The 14,162-nt window shown below is 45.0% G+C and overlaps 1 pseudogene; it reads right to left on the reverse strand.

Moving 5' to 3' along the window:
* Positions 1-1,195: 1,195 nt before the first annotated feature.
* LOC116883707 lies at positions 1,196-1,749 on the reverse strand (annotated as a pseudogene).
* Positions 1,750-14,162: the final 12,413 nt, after the last annotated feature.

Here is a 14,162-nt window from a genome sequence, read left to right on the forward strand (position 1 = left end):
CAGGACAACATGAAATTTAATTGGAAGTTTAAAAGGCAAGCTAAAATTACTACATTAATTGGAAAGATGGCTCAGTGGGTAAAGATGCTTGCTGCCAAGTCTAAAAGACCAGAGTTAAATACCTGGTGGGTAAGTTGGCCCCTAACTTTTCCATACACATCATGGCACATGTGCATGAGTGTATGCGTGAACACACACACACACACACACACACACACACACACACTAAATAAATAAATAAATATAATTTTTTTGAAAAAATTTAATCACCACATATTTAGCAGAACTACAAAATAATGCATAGGCTAAAGAAAAATCTTAAAATGAGAAAGTTTAAGTATTTTCAATAGAATGACAATGAAAACTTGCTCCAACCCATGTGCACTTGGAAGGAAGTTTAAAACCTGGTGACTGCATTAGAAAGAAATAAAATCTCTAAATTACTAAGCTTTGTGCTAGTCTTAAGAAGTGAGAAAAAGTATAACATACCTAAGAAAATTTTTTTAATTCAGAAAATAAACCATACAAGAAGAAATGAGAAAACAGAATAAAGGTGCAGAGAAGGACCAAGGGGCCTAAGGTTTGCTTCTTTGCTAAAACTAACACTATAAGCCTGCTGAAATGCAGCAAGAAGCTAGATACACAATACTGCGAACAAGAGGGTAGGATAGCAACGTGATGCTTAATGAGTAAGAAGAGAATATAATAAAATGATGGGCCTGCATCTTTGAGAACTTAGGTCGTGGTCCACAAAAGTATAAGTTCCTAAAGCTGACTTTGGCCAGCAAACATAACTAAGAATAATGCGTGGTCAAACAAACTACCATTGTGCTTCTCATCAGCTCTACATAGTCCCGGGAAAGAACGAGACCCAGGTGGGTTTATCTGGAGGCTTCAACAGATCAGCCAGGCTGACGCAAATTCTTTCAAACAGAAGTATCGCTCTCCAGAGGGAGACACAGAACGATGTCCTATGAACCAAATGAAGAAAAACTCTCGACGTCAAGGATTTACATGCTAAGGTAGGCGTGGTAGGCATGCATGACAAATACGTACAGAATGAGAGTATCAGATAACAGTGGTGTGGAACAAAATATGGAACTGGATAGGCCAACAGAGGGTAGGGTTTCTTTAATTTTATCAAAACCTATTTTTTTTTTTTTACTACAAATGACACTGTATTCAGTCATTTTCTTTACAACTGAAACTCTAGGAATTCAAAATTAACATCCTTGCCTGTGAGTCTCTGTACACACCAGAAAAAGTTTCGACCTTGTGCTCCACGTTGTTCTGCTGTGCTTTGTCTAAATGAACTTTTATGAGCCGGTTACCATCCAGTTTCACACGGATTCTCTCACCCACAATTTCACTCGGAAAGACCAAGTCCTCAAGGGTAGAGTCGTGCACTGCTGTCAGGGTGCGGCTTCTAAGGCACTTTTACTTATTTTTCATACAGCTAGTCTGGGTTGGCTTGAGCAGAATCCTCCTCTGAGCAATGAAGACCACATGCTACCCACTGAACTTTTTTTTCTCCAATTCGCTGAACTAGCCAGACTTGGATTTTCTGGAAAGATTTCAGCTGAGAAACTGGTTATGAAGGCTTTCCGACCACCCCTTGACTTCGATTTCCTTTGCTGTGGTGATGTTGAGTTCCCACAGCTGTGCCTTCAGATCCGCGATCATCTCCAGCTCGAACAGCACTTGAGAGATGCCATTGGGCTTCACAATCTTGGCACTTGAGCTGAACATGGCTTCATCCTTAGAGTGCCGGCTTAGAAAGAGCATCAAAACGTATTTTAATGACGGTTCTTAAACGCTTTAACCTCTCTTGTAGCCCCACCACCCACCAGAGACAGTGGAAAAGAAAGGATATGGGGAACGAGGACCTGTTTAGAAATGGTTCTTTGGAGCAAATCCCACCTGCGTTGTCAGGAAATTAGCAGTTCAGTTCTCAGGTCAGCATTAGCATCTTGATCCACTTGCAAACACTTCACAAATATACCAACAATCCAGTTTGGTAGAGTGCAGATAGAAACAGGAATCAGCAGCCGTGGCACTACCTAGCAGAGACAGCCATGTCTCAGCTGAATCGGCATGAGTCAGCAGAATGGGTCAGACCAGCTGGAACACCAGGAGAGGTTCTTTGCTGTGCCCCTCTCAGTGATGCAAAGATCAGCAAAGATGCAAGACCAAAAGCATTGCACAGCTAGAGCTCAGGCAAACCTCCTTTCAGTCAGATGAGTCCTATTTACATGCGCTCCAAAGATCATGTGTCCTCCACAAGTCTTGCCTTAGCACATGAGTCTGTCACAGCTCACATCATTCTGCCAATCGGCCCAAGTTTTTGGAAATGGCAAGAAGCTGCAGCATACCACCAGAAGGTTTTTGTTGTTGTTGTTGTTTGGTTTTGGGTTTTTGGGGGTTTTTTTGTTTGTTTTTTTGTTTTTTTGTTTTTTTTGTTTTTGTTTGTTTTTTGGGTGTTTTTTTTTTTTGTTTTGTTTTGTTTTTGCTGTTTCTCTTTGTGGAGTCTCAACAAAAGGAGCTAAATGTAAGGCACACCAATACATGTGAGTCGTTAGTGAAGGCTCCTTCATCACATGTCCTTCCCTGTGCTTGCTTTAGCAGAATATCCTTTCACCTGTGTCTGCTTTAGTAAAGAGTTCCTTCATGAGTCTACCTTAGCAAAACATCCTTTCACCTGTGTCCACTTCGGAAAAACTCTCTTTCACCTATTTGCCCCAGCAAAAACCATCCGAACAACTAACTTTCCAAAGAACCCTTAAGTTTCCACTGCAGGTCTCCATTCACGTTGGATAGTCAGCCTGGACCTCAGAGTTTAGGATGATCAGACTGGAGAGGGATAGAAGGTCAAGTCTGACTGGGTTAAAAAGATTGTAATTATGGACATGTGGAAGCACAGGGACCCTGAGGTAAAACAAGGCTGGTGTGCTCAAGGAGAAGGATGAAAGACAGTGTGGCTGGGGCAGGACAGGCAAGGAAAGGAGGGTAGAAAATGACGACTTGGACTTTTGAGTCAGAGGGCAGTACAGCGGTGAGGTTCTGATGTGGGGAAAACCAGCAGCTACTGGGGCTGAAGTTAACTCGGTCTAATCATCAGCTTTACCAGCTGTCTCTACAGAAATGATGAGGCAACTCAGAGTGAGGTAGTGCCATGGAGATGGGGGGATGACCATGCATGGAAGACAAGTCTGTAGGGTTGGCCACGGGGTTGGATCCAAATGACAGTTCAGTGTGGATAAGTCCAGAGCTTTGAGCTTGAAAGACTGGAAGCTTGGAGTTTCTGCTGAACATGAGCCTCCCAATATGTGGGAGGAGAGAGATCGAGTCCCAGAAACTGTGGCTGGCCCTTCTTAGGAAGCAGGCCTCTCCACAGACCCCAGAATCAGCCTGAGGCAAGCCCACAATAGCAGTGTGCAGAGACAGATGGTCACCATGCAGAAGACACAAGAGGCCAGTTCACAGAAAGTAGAGCAGAGCCTTGTGCGAGCCAGAGGGAGAAAAAGTAGGTTTTGATTTTGACATTATCCTTATGTTAACTGAGTTTATCTCGATAGCCAGCCACACCTGGGCACTGGCAATTGCACCAACCTATGGCTAGAGGAATGGAGGCTCCGAGAGGTTTAGTGACTCAAAGTTACCCACAGCTAGACTGGCAAAAGCTAAACCAAGCCCAGAAGAATCCAAGGCACCATGTTATACTGTGATTCCCGGTTACATTGGTGTGTGTTTTGTTTTGTTTTGTTTTGTTTTGTTTTGTTTTTTTAACTGCAAAATTCTCATACTCTCCATCCCTTCCTGCCTCTCTGGCTTAATTTGTTCTGCAGGCCATTTATTTTAGGGTGGCTTTTGGGAGCCTGAGGTAACCTCAACAGCTCTGAATTTGTTGACGATAAAATAGCTTTGCTCTGGACTTCTCTTTCAACTCTCTCAAATGCTGTCCTTGATAAATGAAGGAAGAGGAATTCCCACTCCCATCAGCCCCTGCGGTCTAACATAACCCCAACCACATATTAATCACAGTACCTTAGTGTCCTTTGATGAGACTCTCACTGCCAAGACCTCAGGCTGTCATCCCTTCCTGGAGCTCTGGGTCATGTCATGCTGGGGGAGGAAGAGACCCCTAAAATGCTGAACAATCTACAAGGACTTCCTGATAGCCCTTCAGAGGAGGAGAGTGCCCTGTGATGTTCCTCCAGATGCCTTCTAGCTGTTACTGTCTGCCCACACAGCCGCTCCCTTGTACCAACCCCCTGCCACACTATGGCTATCACAAGAGTGGGTTAGTTTTTGCTCTTGGGCAAGCCAACTCACCTGCTGGGCAAATCCTACTTTTTCTTTTGGTGAGAACTGTTCAGTAGGAACTCAACTAGACTGTTCTGGAGGCCAAAGAAAGAATTCCCAGGCCAGAAAGTTTGCATACAGCCTCTTACAACAGGGGCAAGTAGCCCCAGACCCCTCAATAGTTGCTGTCCTTCTCTAAGCAGCTAGAGCTCATGTCTTCTCACCCTCCCCACCCTGCACCCAACCCATGCTCCTAAACAAGAAGAAGGGCCATGATTTCCATCAGGAAAAGCAATCATTGCTTTATTAGTTTGCATTTTTAATATTCCTGTGCATGTAATGACTGAGAGCTCTAGCTACCCTGCAGGAGGAGTCAGGTGACCAGGACCACATTCACAGGAACTCTTGAAGGCTGCCCACATTAATTCCTGCAAATGCTAAATCTTCCAACTTTGTTAGGCCTCTATTGAGCAACTCATGGAAGCCAGCTCTCCTGCTTCTCAGGCAGCCCAGTTTGTCTATGGACTTTTCTCCCTTCCAAGAAGTTCTTTATATGAAACTGAGCTTGTCTCTTCTGGTCTCTGCTGTGTTCCCATTAGGGACTTTTTCCGTGTTATTTATCAGGACTCAGAAACTTTCCCATGCCCACCAAGTTGACCCAAGATACCAGAAAAGAACCAACAGCATCCCTGAATCCACCCCCCCCCCAGAGCAAGCCATGTAGTTTTCATCAATCATTCTGAAATCATTCAGTTTATCTGGGTTCTGAGCTCAAGCTAGTAAACATCTGTAGACACCAGGCCTTGCAATTCACTCTTCCAGCACCGCCCCACTTGGTACCCTAGCAATCCCACTGAGCAGGGCTTCTGTCTTCCCATTCAACAACTGAACTCAGGTAGTTCCCATAGTTGTGCTAGGTCTGACTGGAGAGCTATACAGCTTCCCACATGGTAAGCAGGCCCAAGGGACAATGGACAAGCTCAGAGCCCAGTGGCTGGAAGATGCTGAGAACAGACAAATCAGCAGAGGATCAGGCTGGAAAGAATGCCCAAATGGTTGCTGCAGACCAAAACCATCAAACCAGAACTTAAAGCTCCCAACTAGTCACAACCATACAAAGAAGGAAAAAAGAAGAAAGAACGTTAAAGGACGCTTTGGCTTCCAACCAGCTCAGACAGGTTGCAGAGAGCAGAATATTCCAGAAAAAGGAAACAAAAGCATGTCATGGGAACATCTGCCAATAGGGCAGAATCGTGAGGAGAGGATAAACCAAGAGATTGGACTTGGTACAAAGGTCTTTTTTTTTTCCCAGAGCTGGGGACCGAACCCAAGGCCTTGCGCTTGCTAGGCAAGCACTCTACCACTGAGCTAAATCCCCAACCCCACAAAGGTCTTTAAGTACCCATTGCACCATCACTGGACTGGTTCCCTGGTGACATGATCAAGAAAGACCCATCAGCAGGCCACAGGGCTGATCCACCTACACTCTTACCACATGTCTTTCATGGAGGAGCCTCAGTCTTTCAGCCCAGAGAGGAATTCTTCTGCTCCACCAGCTAATCAGCCCAACCTTAAACCTAACATACCAGCTCAGTTCCCTGGGAACCCAGCTCAAGGCAGCCCACCCACTGGCACTAGCACAGGCATTGGCACTCAACTCCAACTCATCTTTTTACCTTCTCCCTTGCTTCAACCCACAAGGGCCAGTAAATCTCAGCCATAAAGGAAACAGACAAGAACAAACATTTTTATTATTGAAGTGGTTCAGTTCTTGTATCGAGGCCACCTCAAAACTGAGGATCAAATTTAAGCAATAAATAGGCCTGAAGCCTGTTGCCCCTGGTTGACTTGTAGACACAATAATTTATAGACAGGTCCAAGGCCCTCGGCCACAGAGTTGTAAATGGCCTTCCAGTTGCTGAACAAACCAAAACAGACACCAAATAAAACTGTTCACCTAAAAACTATCTGAAGCGCTACAACTGAAATGGCCACTTACTGGCCCAAGGTGCCAAGTGTAAAATGCTGGGCTTCTGTTTGAATGGATGCTTGTCCTTTTTTAATAACGTGTCTAGATGTTCGGTTTGACTATCAAATCTCAGGATGTTAGGAATTGAGCTGGGAAAATCCAGTGCCCAGCCAGCTCTGTCGTGGTTTGAAAAAAATCCCTCTGGAACAGAAGAGATGGCTCAGCAGTTAAGAACATATACTGGATCCAAGTTCAGTCCCCAGTAATCATGTCAGATCGCTCCTAACTACCTATCACTCCAGGTCCAAGAGATCCGATGCCCTCTTCTGGCCACCACAGGCACCTGCACTCACATGTGGAGATACACACACACACACACACACACACACACACACACACACACACACACACTTTTTAAAATTCCCCATAAATTACTTTTTCTTATTTAGTTATGTATTATAACAGTCATACAATTCCATTCCAGATCAATAATAATGATCAAATTTCTGTATTTCTCCAATATCTCTTTCTTGACGATGGCTGATATACAGCATTTTATCCATTTAATTCTAGTGTCCATACACTAACACTTCTTAGACCACACATCCTGATTTGGGAGGGTAGAACCTGTGGTTAGCATAATTACAGAGTGAGCAAAGATAACTATTACTTAAGCTGCCCTGAAGGAGTCTGTAGTTTATGTCTCCAGAAAGATGTAGAAGTCCATATAACCACTTCAGTGATTATCAAAGGAGGAAGGTGTGACAGGGTCTGGTATACTCAAATCACAAAAGAAAGGAACTCGCTGCAGCCCAGAGAAAGACTCTATGCAAGATATAGTACAAATGGTGTTTGAGAAAACAGCATGCCTGAAGAGATAGAATAGCCCCAATTGACGGGGAAACAGGAACACGTTTGGCACATAAGACAAAAACCAGTGATGCTCTCCCACTCGTTGGAAGAGGATCAAACTACAGAATGAGGGGACTGGGAAAAGTGAGCAGGGCCCAATGCTGCCTTAGCTTAACTGCTGTGGCTACTACCCAGTCTTTCCCTCCCTCCTCCAACTCAGCTACACTGCATTCCTCAGTTTCTCCTGTTGTCAGACCATGTGCTTCCATTCTAGCCAATAGTCTGTAGTAAAAGTGACATAATGCACACCACTTCCAGGCCTGGCTGGAGTCCCACCTCCTCAGGCCACATCTGGGCAGCTATCCAGGGACTTCTGCCTGGGTGCTCTCTCTCTCTCTCTCTCTCTCTCTCTCTCTCTCTCTCTCTCTCTCTCTCTCTCTCTCTCCTGGCTTGGATATCAACACCAATGGCATGCCTGTAGCCACGCAGTGCCAGAACCTCTCATCCTTCTTGACCATGTGAGTCAGAAGACAGCACTGCCTCCCACCCACCTCTGAGGCACCTCCGATGTCACAGATGTGCTTAATTTTAAGCCACTGTGGCTTCAGAGTCTACAAGCATGAGTTCTTAAGTCAGTATTTCTCCAGCTAAGATATCAGGCAGGGATTGTACGTCCTTCCTTAAGCCTGTTCATGCTGTCAGAAACTAAGCTCAGTGCATGTGGAAACCTGAGTGGGAACAGAAAAAAACAATGTTAGGATCTGTGTTGATAGGCTGCTGATGGGCTGGGAAAAGGGGCTGGAGAGCTAGCTTAGTTGCAAGCATTGATGACTTGACTTCAATACCCAGATTCAACGGTAAAAAGAACAAGGAAGGTGGGAACAGATGAATCCCGGGAGCTTGCTGGCCAGTCAATCTAGCCCCATGGGGAGAGAGACAGGCCCGTGAGAGATCCTGACTCAAAAAGAGTCAATATATAGTGTCTGACACTCAAGATAGGCCTGTGGCTTCCACAGGCATATGCATACATGCGTGTGCTTGAACACACACACACACACACACACACACACACACACACACGTGCTCTCTCTCCTCTCTCTCACAGAGATCAGATGAGATGGGAAGGGAAAGAGAAAAAAGATCATTCTCACCATTCATTTCTTCTCTTTACTCAATGTTTACTGTGCTGTAGATCAAAAAAGATTTTCTAAAGATCCTCACTCACAACCGAGGGGTGTCTTCATTCTTTAGCTTTATCATCCATCCTAAAGCACAGTGTACACAGCTACCTGCTACACTGTCTCTACTTTGGAATCTCTCTTCTCCTTCTTGATGTGAAGTCATCATGATTCAGAGTCTAGTGTTGAGCCTGTCCTCTCTTCTGTATTTAGAGAATTATTAAGTTTTCATTCACCAACTGGCTACCCCTCTTCTCTTCATACACACTGCCCAGAACTGCTTTCCCCAACCCTGAATTCCCTTCTGATCTCTGCATTATATTTTGCTCTTTGCCATCTGAACAGATCCACACAGATGTCCCGTAGGCATGTCCACCACATCCTGTCCAACACAAGGTTCTCTTTGCCTCTCACTAATCCATGTCCACCAGCCAGCACTCCTCCTTCTCTTCATCAGGCTAAGACCAGAGACTCCACACTACAAGCATGCCACAAGGGCTCTACAGTGAGCCTCACTAAAACTGAGGTGTAGTATTTCCTCTAGGAGGTCTAAGCATTTTCTCAGGTCCCCCAGTGCTTTGTGAAAACTGCTCTAGTCCTTGCCGTCATTTTGTACTATGCCAACCATTGCCATGGTTCCTACACCTTCATGTCTAGGAATCCCATGGAAGATAGCCACCCCATTCACACAACAAACAGAGCATAAAAATGAGCCTAGTAAAATGGCAGTGGCCCTTTCCTACTGCCTCTTCACTTGCCCTTGGTTTCAATGACCTTTTGACCAAGTTTATTTCCACCTTTCTAATCTGAATGAGACTCATGCTCAGAACATGAAGCCAGTGATGATTTGGGCTATTTCCTTCCTCTCCGCCTCAGATGGCACAGTACCATTTCCTCTGGTAATGGGTTGACCCCCTTCTCACTCTTCCTGCTCAGAGTAGAACATCCCAGTCTTTTTTATTCCATTTCTATTTTTCCATGTGCTGTAATACAACGCAGCTTCTCTCTGAATTTATTGAGATTCTTACGGTCACGAATGGCAAAAATCCCTGCTAAGTTAAGACCAAACCACACAGCAAGGGAGACAGGGATGGGGAGGTGCATGCAGAGTCCACACTCTCTTCTCTGGTCTCAGTTTTTCTCTGTGTGCGCCTGTCACAAAGCCGAAGCAGCGTGTGCCACAGTTTCCTCTCAAGTGAAGCATCCCCACTTGGAGGGAAGAAAGAAGCTCAAAAACTTCAAGAAGCTCACAAAACTTCCAAAGCTCGTGAGGCCCTTCTCTGGGGGTTATCTAAGCAGTAAAAATTGATGTTTGGGGAGAGGAGACTCATTAGAGCTTTTGCCCACAAGTTGCACAGAGATGAAACTTTCATTAGTCTTCAGTGACGCTGGGATGGGCTCTCTGATGATGCAGCCGCCTTTGAGTCACCCACGCTCCTGTAACCCCTCACCCACACTCCAATAAGCAGCTCTAATAAATGCACTGGTTCACCACACTGGACTTGGGTAGAATTATTTCTTTGATCTCTTGTCCATGTCCTATCTGGAATGAACAGACATCTGTTCATATCTCCCCCCCCCCCAAAAAAAAGTCACACAAGAACTTAGGACATGGCAGCTCTGACTCGTGTCCGCAACAGATTTTTAGTCAGACAGGACCTGCACTCCTCTTGGCTCAATATTTGAGAAGCCCAAGGGAGATTCTGCTTAGCTCAGCTTGGCTCAGCCCAGGCATGCTCCTGAATCAGGAGCTTGAATCATGATTACATAACCACTTCTTGTGTCAAGAGAGCAAGAGCTATATGTAAAAAATAGGGACACGATGACAAGCAGCTGGAAAAGCATATGCATTCGCCATGATAACCACTCCATAACTGCATGTCCCTTGAGACAAGAACCCTCTGGCCTCTCTTTATTCAGAGAGGTGGTGGGCCACCCCTCCTTGGTGACTTATAGAGAGTGGAGATGTGAGCACTGAGTTTACTCTATGCCCTGTGGCAGGATGGGTGTTACCAACTTGCAAGAACTCAACTGAGGGCTAGCATGATGATCACCCCTGCTTGAGATAGTCCACAGTCCTGTGAGCCCAATCATAGGTAATTCTTCCTTTGGTACTCACTAGGCTTTCATCTGTACTAGTCCACACTACTCTTTCTCTGGCCACCAGCTTCTTAGCTACCACCAACTCCAGAATGTCTTGGCTCCCTACAACTGGCTTCCAATCCACTTCCCTTCCTCACTGGTTATTTTAGTTTTCTCTCTCACATGTCACCATTTGCCTAAGATCCAGACCCAAACTTCTACCTGCCTGATGGACACCTACACCACTGACAACACAGCAATAATGGTGGCTTGCACTTCTGCTTACAGGAGAGACAACCATGTGTGATAAAGTAACAAGACTTTGGAAGCTACAGGTCTGAGTCCGCTCAGGCTCTGTCACTCTCTCCAGCTGCCTGATCTTGGGCAGACCTGATTACATCACCAAGTCTCCAATATCAGACCAAAGATACACTAACCATCCTCACTGATATAATAAATGGCCTCTTGAGAGCACAGGCTGGGAGGAAGTCAGCCTACAGTCTAGTCCCTGATTTGTCTCTTATCAGCCGTATAACTTTCCTCCCTTTCTTAACCTCTTTGGGGCTCAGGTTGGTTGGAATTTACCCTGTAGTTTTGTGCAATGGACTAGAACAGGTCCTGGCATAAAAATCAGAAATGTTGGGTGCTTGTGCAAAACAGATACTTGTTTAATTTAGATTTATTGTTTGTGTTTGCTCGTCAGTATGCTATGCGGTACTGTCTCTCTTATGGATACTCATGAAAGAAACCTAACCATAGTGTCCATGGGTTGGTTTTTCTTTTAAAGGACATTTGAGTATTGTGCAATTATCCAGTCAAGATATAGCAATGGTCTCGGGTTAGAATAAAAAGCTAGGTTGGGTTGTGTGACCATGGGTTTGGAAATACCATTGGAGTCTTAAAGCCACCTCATGAGTATCCAACTTCAGACAATGGCTGCATCTTTTCCAGAATCCATCAGTAGCCAGGGAGGGGTTTTGAAACAGAATTGAAAGGAGGAGAGCAGGTTAATAGAAGTGGGAGGGAGATTACGAAGGTAGGATACAGTAATCAGAATGCACTTCCAACGTATGAAATCATCAAAGGACAAATTCAACAGTCATTTTTAAATTAATCTAATTAAGTTTTATTTAATTAATTCAATTTAATTTTAAAAGATCAGGATGGGAAGGTGGTAAGGATTACTGAGAGACAAAAGTGACTTGTTCACCATAGATCTCTGCTCAGCTCCAGCTTAGTGATGGTCACCAAACCTTAGTTTGGCTCCTAACTACATTTGCATCCGATTGGTTCCAATGCAGGCACAAAATATACAGCCAAGCAAATGATAATTACATGTGGTCTATTGGTCAAAAGCAGAGTACATACATCTAACCTTCACAGGAGTGAAATTAGAATTTTCTGTGTATAACCTAATCACGAAGGCCCTCTGAGTCCTTTCCACGTACACACTCTAGCATCACAACAACCTCGTGTGTGATTATTAAGTGGGCTACCTTGACTTTGGAGTGCACACCTCATTTGTTGGGAAATTAATTAACTAATGCATATGTACACATGCATACAAGTGTGCAAGCAGTCCTGCAAGGCACATGTGGGGGTACACTCTACACACACACACACACACACACACACACACACACACACACACACACACACACACACACAGATCCGCAGCTCCCCGGGAGGTCCTCCAGGCTTCTTCCAGAGCCAATTTATTTCTAGCACCCCTGGGATGTTCATTTCCATTTCTGGGAAAAGTCCACACTCTCTACCCTAAACTGCTCTCCACACTAGCATTGCAACAGCCTCAGGTGTGATGTGGTCGTGAGTTATTAAGCTGGGCTGCTTTGACTTTGGTGTGCACACCGTATTCGTTGGGAAATTAATTCTTTATTTATTTTTATTTTTATTGAATATTTTATGTATTAACATTTCAAACATTATCCACTTTCCTGGTTCCCCCCCCTTCTCCCATCCACCCTCCCCCTACTTCTATGAGGATGCTCCCACTACCACCCACCCTCTCCCACCTCAACACTCTGACATTTTCCTACATTGGGGCATCAAGTCTTCGCAGGACCAAGGGCCTCTCCTCCCATTTATGTCAGACAATGCCATCCTCTGCTACAAATGCGGCTAGAGCCATGGGGTCATTCTATATGTACTCTCCAGTTGGTGGTTTAGTCCCAGGGAGCTCTGGGGGAATTCTTGTTCCTCCTATGGAGTTGCAAACCCCTTCAGCTCCTTCAGTCCTTTTTCTAACTTCTCCATTGAGGCCTTGTGCTCAGTCTGATGGTTAGCTGCAAGCATCCTCATCTGTATCAGTAAGTCTCTGGCAGAGCCTCTCAGGAGACATCCATATCAGGCTCTTGTCAGCAAGTGCTTCTTGGCATCAGCAATAGTGACTGGGTTTGGTGGCTGCATTTGGGATGGAACCCCAGGTAGGGCAGTCTCTGGATGACTTTTCCTTCAGTCTCTGCTCCACTCTTTGTCCCTGTATTTCCTCTTGTGAGTATTTTGTTCTCTCTTCTTTTTATTATTGGATATTTTTTATTCACATTTCAAATGTTATTCCCTTTCCCTTCTAAGAAGGACTGAAGCATCCACACTTTAGTCTTTCTTCTTCTTGAGCTTCATGTGTTCTGTGAATTGTATCTTGGGTAATCCAAGCTTTTGAGCTAATATCCACTTAACAGTGAGTGCATACCCTGTGTGTTCTTTTGTGACTAGGTTACCTCACTCAGAATATTTTCTAGTTCCATCTATTTGCCCAAGAATTTCATGAAGTCATTGTTTTTGATACCTGAGTAACACCCCATTGTGTAAATGTACCATATTTTCTGTATTCATTCCTCTGTTGAAGGACATCTGGGTTCTTTCCAGCTTCTGGCTATTATAAATAAGGCTGCTATGAACATAGTGGAACATATACACTGGCAGGCAGACACCCTCCCACAGTATAAGAGAAGTCTAACATTAAAAACCCCAATGACATCTTGAGATTGGGTAAGGCACCTAGGAAGAAGAAGATGGGGAGACAGTCATGGGACCCCAGTACTGGCTACTGAGAGATAAGAGTTGCCCAACAGTAGAAAGAAGAAAAGAAGTGCAGCTCCCAGGGAGGTCCTCCAGGCTTCTTCCAGAGCCAATTTATTTCTAGCACCCCTGGGATGTTCACCTCCATTTCTGGCAAAAGTCCACACACTCTACCCTAACCTGCTCTCCACCCTAACATTGAAATAGCCTCCTGTGTGATGTGGCCGTGGGTTATTAAGCTGGGCAGCTTTGACTTTGCAGCGCACACCTCATTCGTTGGGAAACTAATTCTTACAGGTACTGTATATAACGAATTTAAGGCTCTCTCCAAGCAGAGGCACTGTGAGTCCTTCAGCTGATTTTGCCGTGAGATAACAAATATGCTCAGAGTGGAGGTCCCCAGGACCTGAAACCATGGCTGTGGATGTCCAGGCCTAACTTGGGCATGGAAAAGCGCTTTTATTCCGGTTCTTTCTCCCCCAGTGCCTGGTGGGTGACCTCAGGCAAGATTCTTGGCTGCCTGAGGCCCAGTGTCTCTATTTATGGACGGGGATAATCAGGTCCACATGCATGGCTGTTATAAGGGTTGGCAAGAGTATTTATGAAGTGTCTTCAGGGAGAGCAACACAATAACAACAGTCCGAACGTGAGGGAGTTAACAGCTGTGTGACTGCATCATCTCCTGTGGGTACTCATGCTGGTGATTCTCACTCCACTGTGTGAAGCATCCCCTTAAAGAT

This window comes from Rattus rattus, chromosome 14 (assembly GCF_011064425.1).
Source record: "Rattus rattus isolate New Zealand chromosome 14, Rrattus_CSIRO_v1, whole genome shotgun sequence".
NCBI lineage: Eukaryota > Metazoa > Chordata > Mammalia > Rodentia > Muridae > Rattus > Rattus rattus.